The sequence below is a fragment of the Polypterus senegalus genome, chromosome 1 (genome assembly GCF_016835505.1).
Source record: "Polypterus senegalus isolate Bchr_013 chromosome 1, ASM1683550v1, whole genome shotgun sequence".
NCBI classification, from domain to species: Eukaryota; Metazoa; Chordata; class Cladistia; order Polypteriformes; family Polypteridae; genus Polypterus; species Polypterus senegalus.
In genome coordinates, this window is record NC_053154.1 from 40,727,671 (window position 1) to 40,755,464 (window position 27,794).

The following is a 27,794-nucleotide window of genomic DNA, read 5'->3' on the forward strand; positions in this document are numbered from 1 at the left end:
AGGACTCAAGGTCTGAGCATTCCACACATTGAGTCTGCCTTATCACGTTTTCCCTTAGCTTACATTTGAACGCCATAACAAAAGGGGCCAAGAAATCAAGTTGCACAAGGGGCGTTGAAGGGGCTCAAGGATTGTGTATAATAAATATGTTGACTGTTACATTTTATAATGATATTAAATTACGCATTCTAGGGGTATAAAACTGGACCCCACCCAACAGACGGGGTTCAGAAGAGCCCTGACGCTGTCATGTATATTTGATTGTCTGCTTTTCTGAAACTCTTCTCACCGTGACTCTGAAAATAAAGCTGCTTTATAACCGCACCTGCTGTCGGGTCTGAGATTTCGTCCACACACTTTAATCATGTAGGTTATTTTCTCATTAAAGTAGAACATCATAAACTTCACCTTAAAATCGTTTACTTTACTAGTTTCTTAAATTCCATCGTAACTAAAGTAGCACATTAAATGCTTTGCTTTGTATTTGACCTTTTGTGTGTCACTACGTGCTTCCAGGCTTTCTCTTCCTCCAACAGGACACAAAATCCATTACATTCGTAATATTACAGCTCTCTGAATAATTAAAATACTGAGATGTATACTTGATATCATTTTCATGATGATAGGAGTTAAAGCATGTTATTAAACATGGGTACACAGTGGCGCAGTGATTGTGCGTAATCTTCGATGAAATAATTTATTGTAGCAGTACTGTCTCTTTCAAACGTACTAACCCCCAATTCCTGTCCTTACTTTTCGTTCTCCAAATACCCAGTCGCCACACAATCAGCTCTGTAACAGACGTTAAGTCATCTGTAAGCTTGGAATGACGATTCTTCAAAACTTTTAAGGAACATTGAAATAGCTTCGTAGTACATGTTTAATTATTCTATCCTTCCAGTGTCACACCAGTCCCAGCAAGCATACAGCGCGAGGCAGGAACAATCTGTGAACGGAGCGCCAGATCCTTGCTAGCGCAGCAACATGGTGTCCTCACATGTTTAATTATTAACAATATAGATTATTTAAATGAAGTTAAAGTTTTATCTGTATAATAAACATATTTTGCTGCATTTCATCTTAAAAGTGATATCGTCATCATATGTAAAAACGCGCTTTATAAAGTGGCTCAGGTTGTGCAATATTATAACTGTAGTGCACGTTTACAGTGAGGTAATTGTACTAATAAGTACAAACAGTTCTACAAGGAGCACTTAATCATACTGAGCACTGATTGAGTACGTTTATAGTTCTTGGGATGAAACTGTTTCTGAACCACGAGGTCCATACAGGAAAGTCTCTGAAGCGTTTTGCTGTGGCTGAGGCAGCCTGTGCTTGATGCTGTATCCCGATAATTCTCTTTCCGATCAGCTGCTGCTGTGATTCCCCACACAGATACAGTGATATAAATACTCCCGAGTGGTGCAGTAATATGGAAAAAGATGATAATTTTATTTCCAGTTATTTAATTTGTCCAATTACTTTTGAGCCCCTGAAATAAAGGGATTGTGTTAAAAAAATGCTTTAGTTGCCTCACATTTTTATGCAATCTTTTTGTTCAACCCACTGAAATAAAGCTGAAAGTCTGCACTTCAACTGCATCTGAGTTGTTTCATTTAAAATTCATTGTGGTAATGTACAGAACCAAAATTAGAAAAAAGTTGTCTCTGTCCAAATAATGATTGAGTGCGTTTATAGTTCTTGGGATAAAACTGTTTCTGAACCGTCCGTACAGGATAGGTTTTGAAGCGTTTGCCGTGTGAGAGCAGTTCAAATTAGCAGCATGGCTGAGGCAGCGTGTGCTTGATGCTGTATATGGATAATTCTCTTTCTGATCAGCTGCTCCGAGTGGTGCAGTGACAGTAATATGGAAAAAGTTGATCCACTGTGGCAACCCCTAACGGGAGCAGCTGAAAGAAGATAAAGAAGGTGCAGTGACAGTAACAATGCTAAAGCAGCTATGATATTTGGAATAGTTTGGCCATTCCGTGGACCATTATATTGTTACAGGTTAATTACAATCAGATGCATTAAACTAATAAGCAATATGCGGTTAACTTCAGTGTATTTATAAAGCCACGTCAGGGATGTGGATGCGATTTGAACGTGGAAACAGGCTTACGCATTTTTATTTTTTGTGCGTATGCATCGTTTATACATGAGGCCCCAGGTGAATAGTTTGAACAGTTCCTGACTGAATTACGGGTCTTAGCCAAAGACTGTCCCTATGGGAATAACTAAATTTATCTGTTACTTTAAATGTAAGGCTGATGGTATTAACTACATATTATGGGATGGTATGTATATAATAGGATATAGACTAAGAAAGTAAACAGCTTACGTAATAAGCCATCCTGTGGTTCCAAGTCCTTTTAACATGAAAGCACAGCAGAACATACAGCAAACTTTTTGGTCAAAATAGTAATTTTGGATTACTCTGTTAAAAATGTAACAAATACCAAAAAGCAGATATGAAAAACTTGTTATCATTAGAATATCAACACTATATTGTGTAATAAAGTCTATCCAAATCAAAATAATTTCAGTTCATGAGTAAATGTTTGATAATAAAGGTAGTGCAATTTGAATCAGATATTACAGATTAGGTCTGCTTAGCAGTACAACATAAATGCAAAAACACAAGATCAAGTAACACCAAGTTTATTTCAGTCAGATTTCAATAACACAAAAACATGTAATCTGTTCAGCAGTCCAACATTACTGCAAAGATCAGTTTAAGTACCATCTGAAAACAACTTATCAATTCAAATAACACTGAAGATAATACAACAAAAACTAACATAAAGTGAGAGTAAAGTAACTTATCATAAACATCACAATAATCATTAGCTAACAATAGGTTATCCTGCTTTATTAAATCTACGAACACCATATTATCGAGGCTTCTCTCCTAAGACCCAGTCCTTACAGAGTAAAACTAAAGCAGCGCCAATAGCAATAAGAGAGCTAGGAACATACTAATATGTATTAAAAAGTGGTGAGGGTTTAAGAATACCAAAACTGGCTAATAACAATATTAACACAGGCTGCTTATAGCAGCACACTCCTTGTAGCAGCACACTCCTTGTCTAGTATCGTCAGATACCACTATTAACCTTTAATTTTAACATTATAATTTTCAGTAATAAGTCTGTAACAGAGATGGAAGCCATCAGGGAACCTGAAAAAGTTATATCTGCTGCAATAGGACTGGATTGGACTCTCTGACAAAGTAACAGGAAAATCTCAGTGACTGGCCTGAAGAAGGTCTTAACAGTCCCATCTCTGGCAGTCTTCACTTCAACTTTGCGGACCCTTCCGTCATCACTGGGATCTACGAGATGGTAGATACTGGAAGATATTGCAGGAGGCCTACTTAGCAGAAACTCTGGTCACAAGAACCAGGAAGACATGGCGAGAAGAGCAGCTGGGACTGACCTGGTAACAATATCTGCAGGGTTCATGTCAGACGGAACATAACTGCCATTTTTTGGGTTTGCCTTATATGCTCTACCCTGTTCCAACATACACATAAAATCTCTTGGTGTGGTTATATATGTAACCCTACACAACTTTACTGTCTACATAAAATATGATAGCATCAATTTTAGTGTCGATCTCATTCAACAGAAAGTCAGCCATTTCCACAGCTCATGTTGCAACATAGAGTTCAAATCTGGGGATGGTATGTGCGGTCTTGGAACCAGTTTGGCTTTTGCCAACAGAAAACCTACAGGGGTTTGTCCTTCAGGATCAGACACCCTAAGATAGGCTACTGTAGCTATGGCTTTTGTGGATGCATCTGAAAAGATATGGATTTCTCTATTCTGACATATTGTCAGAGAAATAATGTGGGATGTAAAACTGTTCTAAACTGTTCTAAAGCCTTTAGGGATTATTTCCACATCTCTTATTTTGATTTTAGATCCACAGGTAATAGTGCATCCCAGTCTCTTTCCTCATTAGTGAGCTGCCGGAGTATTGCTCTTACTTGAATGGTTACTGGGGTCACAAAACCTAGGGGGTCATACAGGCTATTTACTACAGACAGGACTCCATGTCTGGTGAATGGCTTTTCAGTTTCTGAAACTTAGAAAGTGAATGTGTCAGAAGTCACTTCCTGGTGTAGGCCAAGACTTCGTTACACAGGTGGTACATCCACTCTTAGAGAAGTCTCTGTCCACAAACTCTCAGCCATCAGACCCATATTCTTCCTTTCTTTCTCTAGCTGATCTTCTAAGCCCATATGTTATTATTCCTGTGGATGGGCTGTTTCCAAAAACATGGACTCTCCTACATTAGTCTATGACTTCATCACTGATGTTCCTCTGGTATCGTAACAATGACCTGAGTTTCTTTCTTAATGATGAAACAATGGACTACCTTTTGGAAGTCAGCTGTAACCACAATGGGTTTTTTCCTGAACTGTGTTAGCACTCTGATAAGATCATCAGTTAGGTTCGGACCTGTTAAAAGTACATTGTTGAGAGATATGCCTCTGTACTGTGCACTTGACCCAAAGTCTACTCTAATTTGTCTTTACTTGTGAGGATGGATGGTATATGCCAAAGGATAGAAGATACCAACATTCATCACCTTGCTTCAATGGTGAAGCTGGTTCTGCATGATTGTTGTCCAGTATCTTCTGCATGAATGTATAAAGTGCTCTTTCATTTCTGGTCTGCTCTTCAGCATTCTCTTCAGTGAACCAAACCTTGACACCTCTTGCTCATGATTATTTGGACGAATGGGCCCTGGAGTGCAGAAGGGTAATGGAGCTACCCAACTATCAGCTATTTTTACAGAATTCCCCGTCCACAATTTCTGATATACTCCTAATCTTCAATAGAAGGAGCTACCTCATTGTTGTCACTGGTAGTTTGGAAAACTGTATGACCAAGGTCTTCTTCAGGCATAACCATACTTGCTTGTATGTTATCAAGCATGTCTGTGTGCAGATTAGGTATCGCTCTCACATAATAGTGGCATGGGCATTGCCTGAAGTAAGTGACATGCCCCCTTCCGACCACATTTGTCTTGTAAGACTGGACACTGCAGATTCTTGAATTTTATTTATGCAGACATCCACCACAATGACCCAGCCTAAATAAAGTCTCGGCATAAGGGGCATCATTAGGGCCATTACACTGTTGACATGCCTTATGGACTCTTAGAATCTCTCTGCCCAGCAAAATCAAGATGTTAGCATCTTTGCCAAGAGATGGGATAAAGCTGGCTATATGCTACAGATGAGAATGGCACCATGGTGCTTCAGGTGTGGGAATCTCCTGTCACTCGGAAACTGATCACATTCAATCGGTGTAGGAAGTGGAACCACTTCCAAAATAGAACCATTCACTCTTCTACCTACTGTATAGTATTAACTAGGCCTGCACATGTGCCTAGGGTATAGGATGAAGAGTTCCCTTTTATATTGAACCTTTTATAAAGAACTCTGGACTTGTAAGTAAAGGATTGCTCTATTAATTTAAGATAGCTTACATCTTAATGGCAGTCTCTGGCTGTTCCTTGTGGAATACCTTTATGAGAAACATTTTAGAACAGAATTTTCCACAAAGTCCTTCACCATAGACCTAGGTAAATTTAGAGAATACTTGTCTTGGCACTTGTTCAGAGTTCTCCCTGCCATGGCTGGAGATGGGTATAGAGTCCTCTTGGGAAGCTGGATGGAGAGCAGTAACATGCTGGTCACTGCCACACTGAGACCATTGAATACTGGCTTTACAATCTCTGGCAAAATGCCCTGTTGAAGCACAAAACCTGTAGCATATTTCATGCCTTCGAAGAAATTCCTTGCGCTCTTGCATAGGATTTTCTCTGAAAGTGCAACACTTCTTTAGGGGCTATGTTTTTTATGTATTGGGCAGTAGTGGTTGGGATTGTCAACCTTCTGTTCTGTCACATCCTTGCTGGCAGTTGATGTGTTGTCTAAAATTTCTGTCTTATGAACGGAAACAGTACCCCTTAAGTCTCTTATATCTAGCACTCAAGCTCTCATACCTCGCAGTTGATGAGCTTGGCAACTTCATTCACTGAGAAGCTTGGATCATTTTTGGCCTTGGCAATTTGTCTAATGATTTCTGAGAAAAAGGGTGGAAAAGAGACTTGATGCAGTTGCTTGCATCTGGAATCCGCCAAAGCCCACTTCTCTTGAAGATGGTATGGCAGTTTTGCCACCAAGGGGTTAACATCATTAGCAGAATATAAATAACTGAGACCAGGTAAATATGGATCTGTTTTAGCAATTACAAGTTCAAGAAGGTCACAAAGTTGCAAAAGCTTGCAATTCATAGTTGTTGGACAGTTTTGGAAAGTTCTGTAGTCTTTTGAATAAGGAAAGCTCAATTAATTCAGTTTCCATATGTTTGGTTTAGTCTCTCCCAGACAAGGGTGAGGCCAGTAGATGGATTGTCTACATGGACATTTTAAGTCTTTTGGCATATTCTGTCATTTGGGGCCCAAGCCATCTCACCAGTAGATCTAGTTTTTCAATGGGTGAGATGTCTAAGTCATGGATTGCTGTCTTGAATGTGGATCTTCAACTCCTGTGGTTTTCTGGGCAGTCGTCGAACTTTGTGAGACCAGTATTGATGAGTTCTTGGCAGACCATGTACTTTGCAAAGTCTGATTCAGCTCTTTCAGTTCTCATGCCCACAGGTATTCCCTGGACATTACTGTAGCTTATGACATCTGGTGAATCATGCTTAGGTACTAGTTGAGTAAATGCAGTTGCAGATGGATTCAGCTCAGGTTGCCTATTACCTGGGTATCTTCTGACATGTCTTATTGAAGCATATGTCGGTTCCTGGGAGGTTTAATGAAGTTCTGATGATCTGCACCTGAGAAAGGTCTTGCCAATACATGAGTAGGTGGTTTGGGTTTTGGAGACTTGTGAAGATTCATAGCACTCATAATGGGGGTGGGTGCATTTGAATGGTCTTCACCCCTGGGGGGTGTGGCTTCTTCTGGCAGGTTATATGCTGGAGCATTGTGTGTAAAGCCTTCAACAGTCGACTTAAAGGCACTGCTAGTATTCTGATCCAAGACAAACTGCAAAGTTCATTTTGCAGGATCTTCTGAAGCAGTCAAGCTGAGGGGATGGTTGAATTCTTCCTCTTCATCTGCTTCTTGTTCCAAAAGGCTTAATTTAGCCAAAGCTGCTGCTTCCTCCTCATTGCTTTTGGAGTCAATACACTGAAATTTACTGAGAGCCCTTTAACGGTGTTGGAACCTGAAAATAACATTGGCTAGGACTGGTTCCAGCAGACCCCCATGACCCTGTGTTAGGATATAGTGGGTTGGATAATGGATGGATGGATAAGTAAACTGTACAAAGGCAAAGTTGGCAAAATAAACTGTAACCCCATATGAACTGTCCTTGGCTGGCTGCGTTTCAAGGATGCAGCATTTCAGGTCAGTCCTTTGCTAGTCGCAACAAAGTAACGAAGGTAGTCGTATATACATTATAACAATCTTTTGATCATCCCCAGGCTCAACAAGATCAGGCTTCAGAAATCCATCTTTTTACTCTTCCGTCCCCAAACGCCATATTAGCAAGGCTTCTCTTCTAAGACACAGTCCTTACAGTGTGTGCTGCCCCGCTGGTTGTAGTGAACATGGGCAGATAGCTTTACTCACCAAGAAAGCCAAAGGCTGAGAATCCATATACTTTAATGTAGGTTTCTGGCAAGAAGTTACACAAAGTATCAGGATGTGATAACTGTTGACAACTTGAAGGTAAAAAAAACGATAATCTCTTTAACCTAAAATACAATATGGTGGGAGGCAAAGCTACAAGTAAAGTAGCTCCAGTAGCAAAGAGGGAGCTAGGGAAACACCATTATGCATCAAATTAAAAAGGGAGGGGAATATACCAAAACTGGCTAATAAAAATATCAGCATAGGTTGTTGTAGCAGCACATGCTTATTATGTGCTATTTCACACTGTAAATTACTTTTAGATAATTTTTTTTTTTTACTAATTACTAGAGGGCTTCACCCCCTGCTCGCCAACCCCCCCGAACTGCGCTACGTGCCAGCCACTTCACGTCAATGCCGTTCGCGTATGTGGATTTCACTTTCACCAAACAACAAATCTTTTAATTCTTGTGGATACACCTCTTCATTGGGAAGAAACAGTACTTTTCCCTGATGGCAACACGAATTAGATGATCCACAAGTCTCCGACTTAAAGTTTAAATCCGAACAATATATTCAATCTCTTTTCGCTGTTTCGTTATTCCACCGAGTAATAATTTCCATTTGTTTGTGCTAATGCAATCTTCTTTACTATAATTTTTTGAGACTTTCGAATTTTAGTACTTTCATTATCTATAACCTGCTCTGCATGTGTATTGTGCCAACATTTTTGAAATCTTTATGACGTTCTACTTTGTCGTCTACTCTTTGTCTTTTATTTCCAGCCCTGACCGTGGTTAAACCTCTTGGCGCAAAGTCTCTTCTCATGGGACTTGAAAGTATCTCTCTGAAAAAGTCTTGTCTCATCCCAGGATTTTTTATATTTTTATATTTAATAGAGAGATAAGCTTCCTCTGAAAAAAAAAAGTCTTGTTATTCAGCGCAAGCCTACTGAGGCACTGTTGCCTGGTAACATGACCTTTATGAAGTCCAGTGCTCAGGAAAATAAATGACTGTCGAATACAGCAATTTACCAATCAGAACTAACAAAAGTTGTTAGAACATATGGTGCTTTCTTGGCTGTTTCTTCATAGAAAACTCTGGAATGCTTCTGTCTTAGATGCTTCTGCATAGTTGTTGCGCTGTTATGATACGTCATTTAACAGTTACAGAGGGAAGGAACACAGTATTATTTGGCTTTTGCTTAAATTACTCACATACTTTAGAAGTATGCTGCCTTTTATACAAAGGAGACGAAATGCAGGAAATGCAGACGAACTAGATGCTGCTATGTTAGTCTCTTGAAAGATTGTAAAATTACAATGCATCGATGTATGCAGCGCCAACTGATAAATTTTAATAATCGACTAGGTTGAATACTTCAATGTGCTGCAACAGCACTACAACCATGCACAGAATACACTCTAGCTCCATATGCACAAAGCATTAAATAGTTGAACATAAAATTTTTCATCAATCATTTATCTTGTTTAAAATTTTCTTCTGAGCATTGTAATCTAGCTCCAGTCTCACTGGGCCATATGTTTTGGGATACACCAAATTAACATCATTTTGGATAAATACTTTTGAATTCATTATCAGACAGCCTTGGTGTCATAATCACTCCAAACCCATTAACATCTGCATTTGGTGTACTCTCAGGTGGGCTTAAAGTGGAGAAAGAGAAGTTGATAGTAATTGCCTATACCGCAAGACTAGCATGTAGACTTATCGTGCTTAAATGGAAGACTGCCAACCCACCTTTTATAAATTTGAATTTGAAATTCGAAAAAATTTAGTTTTCACTTAGAGGATATGTTTGAAACTTTTTTTAAATATGGCAAGGATTTAATTAATAAAATTTTAGAAGCATTTGTATTGAGGGAAAGGGACATTTTCCCTTCTTTGTTTGTTTGTCTAAAAATTTTTGCCCATGTTGTTGGCTCTTCCATCTGTCTCTCTTGGGGGTTGAATACTGTTTTGTTAGGGTTTGTCTCTTTTTGATCCTGCTTTCTTTTTTTAACATTCTGGTGGGTTTTGTTTCTAGTTTGACATTTGTTGTATCAGTTCAACTTGATTGTAAGGAATGTTATTTTCTTCAAATAATATTAAAAAAAAAAAATCAGAGGGAAAACTAAAAGTTCAAAAACTGGCAGATCTAGAAAGAAACAAATGTACACTGTTTGTTTCAGTTTGTTATTGAAATTATGGATATGATGCACAAAGCATACAATTATTCAACTCAAAATCATATATCAAGCACATCTGTCTCTACATCTAAAACTCTCCAAAATGTTTCCAGGGCAAGATCCAACCTGCAAACGCTGCAATCAAGTCCCAGCTTCACTGGGTCACATGTTCTGGGCCTGCACCAAATTAACATCATTCTGGACCAAACTTTTTAATTACCTTTCAGACAGCCTTGGACTCACAATCCCTCCTAACCCATTAACAGCGGTGTTTGGGGTTCCTCCAGATGGGTTTAAAGTGGAGAAGGACAACCAAACTGTGATTGCATTCACTACACTTTTGGCATGCAGAAGAATCCTAACTCTTCTCTTTTAAGTCAGTGGGAAACCGATGTTTTATACTATTTGAAATTGGAAAAAATCAAATACTCAGTTAGAGGATCTGCACAGATTTTTTTCAAAATATGGCAGGATCTAATCAGTAATGTTTTAAAATAAGCTCTTAAAGCACAGAGGAAGCAATTATTTCTGTACTTCTTTTTCTTCTCCATTCATCTCTATTGACTTATCAAACTCATCAATTTAGGTATGTTTACAAGCCTTAAATTGTACTCCGTTGGCCTTGCTCTCTCTCTCAGGGGTGGGGGTCGACTTGTTTTCAATTCTACTTTTTGTAAAAATTGATTGATTTGTATGGAATGATTGCAATAAAATTAATAAAATCTCAAAAAAAAAAAAAAGAAATTATGGATATGAATAAATCATTCTGCTGCCACTTAAGAAGTTGCGCTGATGATGCAAGAAGCTGCACCGTCTGAAAGCATGTAATGGAAGGTTTATGCTCAACCTTTATAATGCACTGGTGAGGCATCATCTAGAGTACTGTGTGCAGTTTTGGTACACAGGCTACAAAAAGGATATAGCAGTGCAAGAAAATGTCCAGAGAAGAGCGACTAGGCTGAATTCAAGGCTACATACCTGGAGTATACGAGAAAGTCTAGGGGAGACAACTCCCGATTTTAAGATTAGAGTGAAATCTTGCCACCATAATGCAAACATTCAAAATCTTAATATCACACTGTTACCAGTAGGTATGGTGAAATTATAAAAACAAGCTCTCTAAATGGAAGTACTACTCCTCATCCTAGACCTGAAGCAAATCATGCCCACATTTACAATCCTATTATATTATCTTCTATGGGGTAACTGGCGATGATAGGTTCTGTGAATGATGCCACAGAAAATAAACATTGGTTGGTTGGTTCACAGACTTATGAGGACATTTTTTGAAACTTACTTCTGTTGGTAGGAGTGTAATTGATTCTGGCTCCTTCAAGGTGACAGGCCGCATTGAAACTATAGAAATACAAGATTATCTGATCAGTGGAATCATACTCAGATGCAAACAGGCAGAAAAACAAAGCAGGCAGAAAAACACTTGCACAGAAATGTCATACAGGCTTCAAGTTACTGAGCACTTACCTGACAAAGAAGGGAAAGGCACTGGACTCATTTCACGATGCAGTTCTGGAGTGGCAGACACCAACATATGCTTCAGCTGCACCAAAAGGAATGCTTCACAATAATACACTTTTTAGTTACAAGGCACTCATGGGATCTTACTAAATATAGAAAAATGACTGCCAATATGGAAAAAATTAGTGCAAGAAATGGTATAGTACTGTAGGCACGGCACTACATGAAAACAAACTAAATTCAAAAAAAGAAGTTAAAAATAAGAGGTACATTATTAATGAAAAAATGAATAGCCAAGGACAGGTAAAGATGTAGGGGTGAAAACTGGCACCCTATAGGGGGTTAAAAAAACAACAGCAATGATTAGGTTGAAGGAAACATCAGATAAATATAAACTGACAGCAAGTGATAAATACATGGAAAATAATGTGAAGAAATTGATTTTTTTTGTTTTAATTCTTATCTTCCCCTGCATTATGACAAGATATAATGAAGCTAGCTAAATAAAATCTGTTTTTAAGTACACACTATCTAGTTATTGAAAGGATCATTTATTCTTTGGCCTATCACAAGATATTGCATGTTTTTAATATCAGGGAATCTTACTTCAGTTTTTTTAAACACATTTTTCTACTGTGAAATATTTTTGAAAGCTCCAAAGAGGCTTTTGATAATTATTACTACTTTGGAGTAAATTATGTTATATTCAGTTACATTTAATTCATTATAAAGTTCACTTTTAATTAAGTTCAGCACACTACACAATTGCAAATGCATAAGAAACAGTATAACATAAACACAAAACATAATGTTAAACATAAAGAGATGAACATCATGTAATAAATTCCGTAAGGACCAACGCTATGTGGCTTCAAGGTTCCAGGCCTTTAACTGTATCAAAACCAACAACAGATTCATACATCTTCCATAAATAATTAATATAACTGATTTCAAACAAATTTTAAATTTATCCTCTTCAAAACATTATCAGAAACTATGGACCTCCATAATGGAAAAGTAGGGTTTTTAGGTTTTTCTTGTTGATTTTTAAGTTGTTCATCTGTAACTTTTTTGAAATTCACATTATTAGGTAAACTTATTTTCAGCAAAGTACAGCTGAAGTAAGTAAACTATATCTACAAACTACCAAGAAAATATTCACTGTATGGAAGCTATAAAAATTGCCCAGCTTCATCTTGAAACTTTGTATTGTATTTTAAACAGGATTTTTAAACTAAATGTGACAACAAAATTGTACTGATTCTTCTCAATTACTTTTACATGTAAAACAGAAAATAAATTATCATAAAAGTATTCAGTGTTCTGCTGTGATACATTTCGCCAGGTTCCGGAATGCTGTCGTGTTTGTAAGAAGTATGACGACTAGTATACACATTTTAAAAACCTTCACAGTTAAGTCAATAAAAAGGAAATTCATAAACTGCAAACATTTCAATCTGTGAAGGATAACACATCTGTTGAGCAAGAAGAGTACCAGTAAGGAAGACCAACATGAGGCTGAATACAATTGTAAAGGAATTAGCCTTCAACAGCTAGAATAAGAAGGTTGTGTAACACATGACTAGAATGTGTAACACTTCTGGGCTTTATGGCAAAGTAGAACAATGAAAGTCATTAAAAAAACTGGATCATGACTAACTTTCAGAAGAGATATTGGAGACTCTGAGAACCAAGTGGAAAAATATCTATCCTCTGATAAGACCAGAACTGGCACTGTATTCATGACAAAAACAACACTGTAAGTCATCCCAAGGATAACATCTCTAACATGAACTTTGATTTACATAATGCCTCTCAAAATGATGAAAAAATCCTTTACATGTTCAGTGGGCTGAAACTTTAATGTATATCTCCATGAAAAATACTTGGGAATATTAATGGACTCCTCACTGCTCATATCTGGACAGTACACAGAAGCAATTTCTAAGGCTAATAGGAGGTTGGGATACATATCAAATTCTTTAACTGTCTAACACATACTTGGAGACTGTGTGTAGTTTTGGTCACCATTTTAGGAAAAAAAAACCCATAGTGGTAGAAAAAGTTGGGCGGACAGCAACTATTCTGGTTCTGGGATTAGTTGTGAGATTTCTCAGCTTAAGTAAACAAAGACGAAAAGGTGGAATGATGGAAGTGTTCAAATGACAAATGAAATTTGTAGAGTGGATGTCTGTAATTACTTTACATTGAGTTCTTCAACTTCACATACTGAAGCTGGTTAAGAGTCATTCTGTATTAAAAATTAGCTTGCATTTCTTCACATAGAAAACTATATGATGATATTTGGAATAAGCTGCCAAGCAATCCAGCAATTAATAGTACTTTACAAAACTCCAAATTGTGACGCTAAGTAAGTTAAGCCAACAGGGACTGTCAGGCAATGTTGGGCTGTTCTCATCAAAGATTTTCTTTTATACTGTGTATGTGTGTATATATGTTCTCATCAAAGATTTTCTTTTATACTGTGTATGTGTGTATATATATATATATATATATATATATATATATATATATATATATATATATATATATATATATATACTGCTCAAAAGAATTAAAGGAACACTTTTAATCAGAGTATAGCATAAAGTCAATGAAACTTATGGGATATTAATCTGGTCAGTTAAGTAGCAGAGGGGGTTGTTAATCAGTTTCAGCTGCTGTGGTGTTAATGAAATTAACAACAGATGCACTAGAGGGGCAAACATGAGATGACCCCAAAACAGGAATGGTTTAACAGGTGGAGGCCACTGACATTTTTCCCTCCTCATCTTTTCTGACTGTTTCTTCACTAGTTTTGCATTTGGCTACAGTCAGTGTCACTACTGGTAGCACGAGGTGATACCTGGACCCTACAGAGGTTGCACAGGTAGTCCAACTTCTCCAGGATGGCACATCAATACGTGTCATTGCCAGAAGGTTTGCTGTGTCTCCTGCACAGTCTCAAGGGCATGGAGGAGATTCTAGGAGACAAGCAGTTACTCTAGGAGAGCTGGAGAGGGCCATAGAAGGTCTATAACCCATCAGCAGGACCAGTATCTGCTCCTTTGGGAAAGGAGGAACAGGATGAGCACTGCCAGAGCCCTACAAAATGACCTCCAGCAGGCCACTGGTGTGAATGTCTCTGACCAAACAACCAGAAAGACTTCATGAGGGTGACCCAAGGGCCCCCATGTCCTATAATGGGCCCTGAGCTCACCGCCCAGCAGCATGCAGCTCGATTGGCATTCGCCATAGAATACCAGATTTGGCAGATGCACCACTGGTGCCCTGTGCTTTTTACAGATGAGAGCAGGTTCACCCTGAGCACGTGACAGAAGTGAAAGGGTCTGGAGAAGCCATGGAGAACATTATGCTGCCTGTAACATCATTCAGCATGAGCAGTTTGGTGGTGGGTTAATGATTGTCTGGGGAGGCATATCCATGGAGGGTCACACAGACCGCTACAGGCTTGACAAAGGCACCTTGGCTGCCATTAGGTATCAGGATGAAATCCTTGGACCCATTGTCAGACCCTATGCTGGTACAGTGGCTCCTGGTGCACGACAATTCCTGGCCTCATGTGGTGAGAGTATGCAGGCAGTTCCTGGAGGATGAAGGAATTGATACCATTGACTGGCCACCACACTTTCCTGACCTAAATCTAATAGAACACCTCTGGGACATTATGTTTAGGTCCATCCAATGCCACCAGGTAGCACCTCAGACTGTCCAGGAGCTCAGTGATGCCCTGGTCCAGATCTGGGAGGAGATCCCCCACAACACCATCTGTCATCTCATTAGAAGTATGCATCGATGTTGTCAGGCATGTATACAAGAACACAGGGGCCATACAAAGTGCTGCGTACAATTTTGAGTTGCTGCAATTAAATTTTGGCAAAATGGACTAGCCTGCCACATTATTTTTTCACTCTGATTTTTGGGGCGTCTTTGAATTCAGGGCTCTGTAGGTTGATCATTTTTATTTCCATCAAACGATGTGGCATCCTTTCGTTCCTAACACATTACCCAGTCTATATCTGTATAGATATCCAGGAGGATTTCTTTTTCCCATTGAGATCTGGTGTGTTTTCAAAGTGTTCCTTTAATTTTTTTGAACAGATTATATATATATATCTCATTAACAAAAATACTATTTCCCATTTAGTTAAAAAGCTTAAATTTAGCAGAACGGTATATCTAGGGCAGTAGGCTTTCATTAAGAAAGGACATTTTAATATATCAAAATTTAGGGGTAACCCCCCAACAGAAAACTAAATACCACAAAACCTTTGCATGATTTAATTGATATTTACAGAAAAAAAAATTAACTTAGTTGAAATGTGCTTTTTTATGTCACTACATTTTTTATTTGTTGATATTTATTAATATTATGTTCATGTATATACCGTACTCTCTGCTGCGTCGACTGTATGCTTAATGCAAATGAAGTATGGAGCAGAAGTGATAGGCCAAAGAAGCACCACTAACCCAGAGGGTGAATTGACAACTGAAGAAAGCACAGTGTCCTGGACCAGAGAAAAGAGACGTGGTCTGGTCATGTTTGGCATGCACAGTCAGGTATGAAATGAAAGAGGAAAGTTCGGTGAAGCTCAAAGGATAGTAAGGATTCTATAAAACCTTGAGTGCTGGCATTAGGCTCTGTAGGTGCGAGTAGGTGTTGCTTTGCTATAAGCAAAAAAGGAGGGTGAGAGTGGTACTGACGGAAATGGTGTCCTCAGGTCCAAGACAATCCTGGACCAATGCTGTGGCATAATGAGAGGGTAGGTAAGCTTTTCAATTCTATATATGTGTAATTCTAAAATGCACCACACAAAGGAGTTTTTCATTCACTAGCAGCCAGTGGCCACATGATAATTATGCAGTTTTTCAAATACTGCTTTGAAATAATTAAAATGAGTGCCCTTGTACAGAATTCTGCACTGCGGTATCTGTAAAGACAACTGGATGCATATAACAGTAATAACAGACACACAGAAGAAATTAGCTCCAGGCATTTGAATACTCATACCATGCCAGTACAGAAATGTGATCCACCTAACAGTATGCCTGTAACGTAATGATTTGAATAAGAAACCCAAGACACCCTAGCCAAAAATCAACCCAGAGTTGAAAATAATATGAGGCAGTAACTATGCCTTCTGTCACATAACTCTGTGTACTACAGAATACAGTAATTTGGTTTTTGTTGCAATTGTAGAAATTGAGTGTTGCTCTGCAACATCTCTTAGTTGTTTACTCAGTTACCTAACAGCTGTCCTTCAGTTCAAAAAGGTACTTCATTCAAATGTCTTACATGGGGCAGTTGCATAGGGCTGGGTAACTCCAAACTGGAGGACATGATCCCAAAGAATGGGTCAAAGGCTCCTTCGTAGACCTCCATCAGACTCAGGCGATCTGGAACATTCAAATTAGCTCTGCAGATAAATAAAATGAATAAATGTTACTTATACAGGAGCATTGCAAACACACTTCATGAAAACTAAGTACTCACTAGTTATAATTACTCACCTTTCCAGTTCAACCATGTCAATTTTTAGCTGCTTGCTGTAACGAAGGAGTCTTTCAAGTATATTGTGCATTTCCTCTTGCAGAGAGAAAGCAACAAAAAATTAATTACTTAAAGAACACAAGAGAAACAGACAATTTCTTACAGCTACAGCTTGTCCCTGTAAACTGAACCTCAATCTAACTAAGTGGAGTAGCAGAGATGTGATATGAACTCTTACCCAGAAGGTAGTTGCAGTGCTTGTGATAGACCACAACAACTCCATATTGCAACATTGAAGACAAGTAGAGGGAAAATCGAGGCCGAGGGAGTGACCGAATAGGAGCTTCCACCTGCACCAAAATGTACTGAATGATGTCCTCACTGTGGTGGAAAGGAATACAAGACAACTGAGCATCTCATTACCTAATAAACAGTAATCAAATGAAAGTGAAAGCAAACTTTATGTCTCCCCAGCCAACATACACAGGACTGCAGTCTCACTCAGAAAATCGTGCCAATGGAGGCATCTTGCATAGTACAGGGGACCCCTCATATTCACATCTTTCATGACTGCAGTCTAAGCCAGGTATATCCTCAGTGGACTGTAATTTTATTAAAACTCTCTCACCTCTCACAGCACAGCAAACTAACCCCATCTTAGTCAAATTTACTACAGGATTTACAGTGCCACAATGGTATGTTAACTATATCACCTAGAAGACAATTCTTAACATTTCACAAAGGAATGCAATTTAAGCAAGTTTTAGTCAGATCTCACACATAACTGCAGTCTAAGCTGTTTACATCTCCCATAAGACTAGAGTCTGACCAAGTGTTAGTCATATCCCTTATAAGACTGCAGTGTTTATGTCTGCCAGACTTTCATTCCCAATATTTCTTTGGGGGCTACATTTACCCAAGGTTCAATTAAATCTCACAAATAACTACAGTATTTGATTCTTCTCTGAAGAATTATCTGAATCATCATCCACTCAGATTTAACTCCAAAATTGATCCATTTAGAACTAGGAGTGGGCTATGTGGCTGAACAAATGTTTATGGAACTGAAGAAAGGAGCTGGATATGACATTCTTGCCCCTAAACTGTTCAGTAGGTTTCATGGATGTATCTAGAGTACACAATCTGGGAGTGCTCCGTTAGAATGTGTGACTTGTAGATTTTTTTTGTTATAACTTATTTAATTGTTCTTTATCCTGTGCCATTTTTCATTATGATTTTTGAATGTGAAGAATATATTTTATTTTCATTTTCTTCTTTTGTATTTAGACTTGTTTTATTATTGTATTCTCCTATTTTAGAAATACTGCTAGGCCATTTTGTTTTCTTGTGGATGGCTGCAGGTTTTTGTCCTACGGGAACGACATGACAGATGTTGAGGGAAAAGCCTCAGAAGATGTGTTGTATGACACTGTCACTGTGACTGCATTTAAACCGCAGAGTGGATAACTGTTTAAAGACTTTAGTGTGAGATTTTGTGAAACAATTAATTAGGGTTACAATATCCGTCTATTGACACTACTAAAAGTTTCTGTTTTACAATTAGAATTTAGTATTTTGATTTAGGACTGATTTAATAACTTTGACCCTGCTAGTTTCAGAAAAACATTTCTTCAGGTCCCTTTATTAAACTAGAGACCTACCACCCAAAATCTGCAGATTCAGTATAACTAGTCCAAGAGAGTTTGTTTTGAAATATCCAGAGACATGGACATTAGGATCAGTACACTCCCATGTTTTATGTGTGTGGATTCATAACTTTAGTGAATGGCAATGGGCATAGCAACCAGTCAGCAATATGTCTGTAGCCATGCAGAAAGACAGAAATTGGTGGACAGCCTCCAAAAAACAGGATACAAAACGGCCTCACCCATGATCCAAATCATTATATAAAACAGTAATGTGAAAACATCATGAATATGTTTTCATAATCAAAAACATTATGTCCAAAGTAAAAAACAGAGTACAAAATACATACAGAAATATATTATACATTCGAGAACCCCAAAATCATAACTCTTGTATAATCTAGTTCACTTCAGAAAAATGAATTCCTTTTCAACAAGTTTCTCTTGTGCCCCTGGCAACAGGTTTCCCTTCTCACCACATCTAAAGTCAAACCCTGGAACTACTTCACTTTTATTAATTACATTTAGCGCTTAAAAAAAACAGGCAGTAAGGTATAGTGACTGATGTTATGGATTTAACTCAACCACATACTGCGTGACCCAGAGTGAGCATTTAACCTACCTGTGATCCAGCTGTAGAAATACCTATAAAGTGTAAGCCTTACACTTTATATTATATGTAATAGTATATGTTTTGATGACACTGTAAGGTGTCCTGATCTTGTAAGCTGCCTCTAATAAGTAAATCAGACAAATACTGAGTAATAATAATAAAATGTTGCTTAGGCTGACCCTTCCACTCCTACAAAAATGCAGAAATTCTCTGTCATACCTTCATCACCTCTTGAGGTTTGGCTTTCAGTGGTCTTCCTGCTCTAAGTATTACTGATTACAACCAATTCAAAATACTGCTGCTGGTGCTCCGACAGGACCAAATGTAATAAACACATAAACTGTCAACAGCAATGACTGTCTGCCTGATAGTTCAAATATTTAGATTTTCTGTCTTTAAATGTTACGAACTTACAAAGCTAATCTAATTTAATGGATGAGCCCAAACTCACAAACACAAAGCCAACTATCACCAAGCTAAAGCCTACCATCTCCAGTCCACTGTGGCCATTTACTTGCATTTTGAGTTCAGCTTACCCAGCATACACAAGAATGTCAAAGTCCATTTACCATGTCTTGCCGATGTTTACTTTCAGATATTCTCTGCGTTTCACTCGAGCCCCTCGGGTGGCAGCCAGCCTACAGGATAAAAGCATTGAGCAAGTTAAAATAGTGATAAGACTCTCACATTCCTATAAAAGTCTGATTGGTCCTTAATTAATTATACACCGATATCCTTCAGTCAGTTCACAGTTTTCAGTGCAGGGGGCTATACCCATCGGCAGGGTCTTGGGAAGGATAAACAAGGAAGCCAGCAGCTCTTGAGATAGGACCTTGCCCTAGCATTAGTGACCAAGCTGTTGAGCTGAGGGTTGAACTCATCTCAAAATAAAACTCAGCCTTTGCTCTCACAGCCAAGTGTGACCACATGAACACTCAATACTTCTTTTAGATACAGTAAATATAACATACATTCTCAAACCAAACTCACCAATCACCAATTAACCTAACATGCACGTCTTTGGGAATTTCACACAGACAGTTGGTAACATACAGACTTTAGAAAGACAACAATGAGGTTTTGGATTTAAATCTAGAATGCCTGATCCATGAGGTAGCATTGATTGTCAAATCTTACAAACAAATTTTAACAATATAGTTATCATAGTTTTTGGTTTACTTTGCATAAGTAAAATTAGAAATGTCAATAAATTGAATCCCTTAGTATATTAAGAGTAATACCAAGCAAAATTAGCAACAGACATTTACAAAAAATAGGAATTAAGTGCAGTGCTACTGGGCCATAAAAACAGTTGAAACACTTCCCAAGACATGTCATTAGAAGTTTTTTCAGGATTGGCTCCATACAGGAATCAGATGCTGCCCTCATGGATTTGGCTTCCCACACAAACCTGAAAAAGACTATGATGCATCTAAAAACATAATGGATAGTGTAAGATAAGAAAGCTAAGACTTGGATTTTATATTTACTATTTATAAACATTCGCATTTGCATCTTTATCGAACCCAGCAACATTACCAATGATCATTTAACACAAACCATGCATATAAAAACAGTTTTCAAATATTCACTTTAATTGGTTAGTTAGCAGTTGGCGATTCGGTGTGGATGAGAAACACAATCAGAGCTGTAAAGATGTTGGAAAATGTAGCTGCGAATCTGCACCTGACTTTAGATTTATAAAACAAATCTCAAATACTTAATTCAAAACATTAGTTGGCCCTGCTTTGGGCTTTCCGTGACAAAACTAATACAAGTGCTCTCACCGTATCTCACACTGGTTCATCCCTCTTGTGATGTTCTTCTCTGATACACAATCTAGATGTGCAATCGTTCGTACTTTCAAACCGCCTAAAAGAAAAGTGTTTTATTGACTCAGCTGGAATGTCAAAAGATGGGCGTCAAGGGCAGGTAACTTCGTCTCCTGAACTGACATGTATTCCGATGCACCAGTTCTTCGATATTTTCCAAAAAAAGTTTAATCGATGCCATAGTCTAAAAAGGCCGCCAACATTGTAATTTCTTTTGATTCTTCAATATTCTCTCTGAAGTAAGCGATAACTTTGGCATTATTAAGCATTTTTCTAATTAATTCTTGTTCTATTTCATTTACGTCCATCTTCCGCACAGATATAGGCTATTTAATTAGGCATGAACAAGCTACAGAAGGCAATTCACCAATCAAAACACAGTATGTGCTAAAACCCACCCTCTCAATTGTGATGAGTACAAGTGACAGTTTTATTTCAAGCCGTATTTCATCATGCGTTTGGAGATTATTATATACAAAAATAAATAAACAAGCTAAAAAAACATATTCCGTGACATTTATATATTTATGCTTTCATTTCATGACTCGTTTATTTATGTAAACTGTTTCACAGTACTTTTACTTATTTGCGTATGTGTTTACTTATTTAATTTTGTCCGAAATATTCCTTCATAGATGTGCCCTTACAACCGATCGGTCACCGGACAGACACGCAGCGTTTAACATCTACGCTGCACCACCTAGGTTTTTGTTTAACTAAAACTAACTTTTAATAAAAGATATAATATGCACTTACACAAACAAATATTAAATAAATATAATTATTTGATTTCATGTGATACAAACCATTTTCAGTAGTTTACATACTTTTGGCTTACGCGTCATTTGTGAGTTTTTGTGATCTTTCGCCAAGCTCCAAAAATTGCCTTTTTTAATTGTTCACGGCCAACTCGTGAATTAACGAAAACATCAATGTCAAGTTCGACAGTGTGGTAGGGTCACTATTCAATACACATTATGTTGACAATAAATTCGGTATAAAAACGATTCGCAGTATGTCGAACATCGGGGTTACGAAATATGCACAATTGCTACTTTAAAAACATTTTCAGTTAGTTTACATTGTTTTCAATTAACATAACACTAAACATAATATACATAATACTATAATTAGCTGCTAAATATTTAATAGTTTACTCAAAATATCATGCATAATTATATACGCATTTTTAATGCACACTTGTTATAATAACCAAGTAATTTGGAATATTTCCTGAATTTCTTGATTTTGTTACAACGGATCTCGATGAGACTTAAAACCGTTACATCTGTTTAGTTTGGAAGGATTCTACAAAATGAATAACGAAAACATTCACTTTTATTCAACAAACGTGCTCTACCCGGCAATTGTGTAACATGGCGGGACCTCATTTCGCTGTGCTAATAACAATAACGTTGCAGGGGAGAGGTTATTATATTTGTCCCTTCCCGATTCCGCCTCCAGCAGCCAGAGGTAGATGTGGATTGCCCGAAATGCCACATCCGATTTAAACTTAACCCATGTGGTCAAGTTTGCAGAAATCCACTGTCGGTTTAAAGAGGGTTTTGTGGCTCGTTTACATTACGCATAATTTGTGACGTTGACTTCAGCGCGCACCAATGTCCTTCCTCCAACAGATTCTCGCAGCATTGGACTGGTCAAAACGGTGCCCGCCGAAAGCTGCGCCAACTTTTAATGCGGCAAATGTTTAAATCATTTTTATGAAAGACATGTAGTTTTATACATTGTCTCACAGTTTCTGACTTCTCCTGTTAGGTATTCTCTTATATTTTCAACTTTCTTAAAGTTCAAGATCCCGATGGTGACATGACAGTATACCTTAGGGAAGCCCAAGTTTGGAGTTAGTTGTGCTTTGACAGTCCTTATTTAATTTGTGAAACGTTTAGTGCACTTAGCACTACCTGTCAAATGTAACAAAACAGTAAATGCCAATGAAGGTATTTGCAATGCAATTAAATTGTCCTAAACAAGAAATCATGCTATTCTCATTTGAAACAGAACAGTTGGTGTGAACTCGTAATGTTTTTTAAGTAGTTAATATTTGATTTCACTTTCCCCCACCATTCCATCCATTCATTATCCAACCTGCTCTATCCTAACCACAAGGTCACGGGGGTCTGCTGGAGCCAATCCCAGCCAACACAGGGCACAAGGCAGGAAACAAACCCCAGGCAGGGCGCCAACCCACCGCAGACCACCATTCCATATAAGCTGAACTGTGTATTCCAATGAGGGTATAGGGGCAAAAGCTTTGTGATGCAACAAAATCGTCTGGCAACAGCACCTCCTGCTATTCTCAGTTAAAAACAGAACCTGTGCTGCTTGATCTTCATTTCACAATGTGTATTGTAGATTGTGAAAGTTTGATTTCACCTTCCACAACCTTTCAAAATGTATACTTCTGTGTATGGTAAGGTAGGCAAATGGAATTAAGATATGTAATCGATCCAGGGGCCTGGACACTTATGGGCCTGATCTTGAATTTACAACCTGCCATTTAAGTTGTGAATTTCATTTAATTTCTTTCACGTCAAAATTTGCATGTTTCTTTCGCAATAACGTTTTAGGGACATGACGATGCAATAAGACAAAAGTATACAGAAATGAAAAATAATTCTTATTTCTCTTAAATCAGTAAGTTCAATCTCTGATGCTGAATTAGAAATCTTTATTTAACTTCTGAATAAAGTACTACATTTCACTTTTCACATCTTTTCAAATATTGCAGTCAAATGCATTGCTAGGAAAGCATGACTGAAGTATTAAAACAGAATAAAATTGACCTGGAATGACATATCATTCAAATTCCTTTTAAAGTAGTAACAAACACATCAGATCTTCAATTCACCATCCACATTTAATTAGACAATCTCTCATTTCACAACTTGTCAAATATCAAACTTCAAAAAATGTCTACGAATGCATAGGGCTGTTTTCTACAGTACAATAAAAATGCATAAAAACCACGTCATTCAAATTCTTTTTAAAGCAGTAAATACTGTATATTGACTGATCTTTAATTCATAACCCGCAGTAAAGCCTTTCTTTCACTTCTCACAACTTATCAAATATTACAATCATGTGCATCAGCAATGAGGTGTAAGAATGGAGGCTTGTAATGGAGTAAAAGTCTCCAAGAAGGACATATCATTGTAATCCCTTTGACTTGGGTGCCCACTCCTCAGTCCACATCATGCCTTTCCTTTGTGAATAATTGAATTCCCTCTCCAAAACTTTCCACAGGTTACTCTTTTACGTATCCCCATAAAGGTGAACAGCATGGATATATACAGTATATTGGAGTAAAAGTGTCCAGAAATGACATGTCATTCTAATACTTTTTGAAAAGGTAAGTAAGAACTGATTTCTTACTTTTACAGTCCTATGAATCTTTCCTATGAATATGAATCTTTTATGTAATTTTTCACATCCTGTCAAATATAACAACATTTTGCACCACAATGATGTTATTGAGACCGGGTATATTTGCAATGGAATAAAATCATCCAGAAGTGATAAATCATTCTGCTCTCATCAGACACAGAGACCGTGGTGCCTGATCTTGATTTCACAATGTGCTTTTAATTTGTGAATCTCTTATTTCACTTTTCACAACTTGTCAAATATTGAATTTCCTTGTATTTCTATAAAGGCACAAAGACTGAATCTTTAAAATAGAATACAATTGTCCGGGAATGATGTGTCATTTTAATTCCTCTTGAAATAGTAACAGAGGTGTCCGCTAAAGCACATCCAACAAATATAGTATGAATCTTTTATTTCTCTTTTCACAACTTGCCAAATATTGCACTTGTGTATACTGTATATCCATGAGGAAGCATAAAGTATGGATGTCACAAAATGATTGTCCAACAAAACACCTGTCATTTCAGTTCTTGTCGAAACAGTAACATAGGGGTCTGACTTTTGATGAACAATTTTAATACTCTGTGAATCTTTTATGTCACCCATCACAGCTGATAGATAGATAGATAGATAGATAGATAGATAGATAGATAGATAGATAGATAGATAGATAGATAGATACTTTATTAATCCCAAGGGGAAATTCACATAATCCAGCAGTAGTATACTGATACAAAAAAATATTAAATTAAATAGTAATAAAAAATGAAAAATGAAAAAAATAAATAAATAACAAAGCAGACAATAACTTTGAGTAACGTTAGCATTTACTCGCCCGGGTGGAATTGAAGAGTCGCATAGCTGGTCAAATATTATAGCTTTTTGCATTGCTATGACTCAATAAGGACCAGCAACATAAAACAGTATAAATCTATTCAGAAACGACAGCTAATTCTGACTCCTTTTAGAACAATTGTGTAGGTGCCTCCTCTTGAATTTACTACCCACAGTTGATTTGTGAATCTTTTATGCCAGTTTCATGACTTTTTAATAATGACACATCTCTGCATTCCTTTGTAGATATAGGGCTCTGGAATTTTAAAGTGTAATAATAATATTTAGGGATTATAAATCATTCTAATCACATTTGAAAAGGTAAGATAAGAGGGAGTTCTTCATCTTAAAGGCCTTCATTGCTTTGTGAATCTATTGTTTAAGTTTTCTCAGCCTGTCAAACATTTACACAACTGTGCATTCCAATGAAAACACAAGGACTGAGGATTTAACATGAAGAAAACCTGATAAACGTGTTCAGAACAGGCACATCTTTGTAATTCATGTTAAAAGTGTAACTTCAATGATCTTCACTTCAAAACCTTTTTTAATTTGTTAATCTTTTATGTCACCTTTCATAACTTGACAACTGTTTCATTTCCATGTCCAGCATGAAAGCATAAGGACTGACATTTTCCAAAGGTTTACAATTGCTCTTGAAAGACATACTGTATCATTTAAATTCACCATTAAATAGGTTTGTGAATCTTTCATTTCACATTTTAAAAGCCTTTGAAAGTACTGTATACAGACTGATGTTTGATATTTTAGTAAAAGTATACAGAGGTGACCTGTCATTCCAATTCCTTTTGAAGCAGTAACTTTCATGTCTGATATACAGTACAATAAGGAACGTGCAGTATCATACTGAATCTGTCTTGTCGCTTTTCAGGGGTCATCAAATGTCATACTGCTATACATTTCTTAGAAGGCACGGGAGTTGTGATTTGTAATAGGATGAACATGCCAAAGATTCACAAATCTTTTCAGTTACATTTGAAAGAGGAACATTGATGCCAATTCTTGAATTCACAGTATGCTTTTCAGATGTGAATCTGTTTTAACCTTCTCACAACTTTTAAAACTTCTCATTCTATGCAAACACATTTTGGCAAATGGACTGGAGATACACAGTGGAATAAAATAATTCGGAAATAACATGTTTTTCTAATTTTTAAAAAAGCAAGTTAGTTGGGAGTTCTTGCTATCATAATTCTTATTTAATCTGTAAAAAATTCACTTTATCAGCTTGTCAAATGGACAATTCTATGCTTCCCTGAGGTGGTATAGGAAATTGGGTAGTAAAATGTAATAAAATTAATCAGGAATGACATAATCAGTCTAATATCTTTTGAAGTAATTATTTAAGGGCCTAATCTTGAACTTGCAAAACATTTGCAATTTGTCATTTCAGTTTTCATGATTATTCACATTTTCAATAATTACTAATCCCTATGAAGGAGAAGGGACTGGGCTTTTACAATACTGTACAATTTCGCCACAAAGGATAAGTCATTGTGATTATTAGTAAAACAGTAAGTTAGCACCATAATGTAGGAATTTTAGCCAAAACTCAGTTTTCATAGCCAGTGAAAATGTACACCTCTGTGCATCCCTGTAAATGTATAGGGGTGTCAGCTTTTACTGTGCAAGCAGCTGGAAATGGCAGATCATTCCAATTCCTACACAAGCAGCAAATTTAGTGCGTGATCTTAAATGCTTAACTGGTTTGGCAGCAAATCTGTGAACCTTTTTTTCCACTTTTCACAGCTTGTAAATTATGACATGTCTTTGCACTGCCAAAAGGTATAGGCAATTGAGTTTTAAAACAGTTTACAATTAATGATGTAGATGATATAACTACACGCCCTTCTGAAGCAGAGACATTGGTGTCTATTCTAGGCTTCACATTCAGCTGTGAATCTTGGTATTTGTTGTTTACATTTTCACATTTGGCAAATATAACTCTAGTATGAATCCCTTTTCATAATTCAGCTTTTGAAAGTGTCTAGAAAGTACTACATTATTATATCCCAAGTTTGAAATAGTACATTTAGTTGAAACCTGTGGAGCATCTCACTTCCATGTTTTTTTTATGAAGCCATAAAAAATAGAACTATGGATATAATAGAAAAGGGTGTAAAATTTACAGGAAAGACACACGCAGCCCCACCACCCCCACCATTTTTTTTTAATTAAAAATGGCCAGTGCTTGTGGGAATACATATTAAAAGTTCAAAGTTTATTGTCATGTGCACAGTAAGGAAACACATTTCCCTGTACAATTAAATTCTTGCTTTGCTGTCCACGCCAAATGCCAAAACCAACGTATAAAGATAAACATAAATAATAAGTAGCAGATAAATAATAAGTAACAGAGGCAGCATAAAGTATAAAAACAGAATAGAAGTATAAAGTGTAAATGTGCAGGTAGGTGTGTGATGAACAAGTCAAATACAGTTGTGTGAGGTAGATAAAATGAGGTGGCCCATGGTTATAAACTCCAGTCAGTTATTTAGGAGTCTAATCTCCTTGGGAAAGAAAGAGTTCTTTAGCCTGGAAGTCCTGCATTTCATACTTCTATACCTCCTGCCTGAGTTTAGAAGTGTAAACTGTTCGTGTTCGGGGTGGTTCTGCTGCGGACTC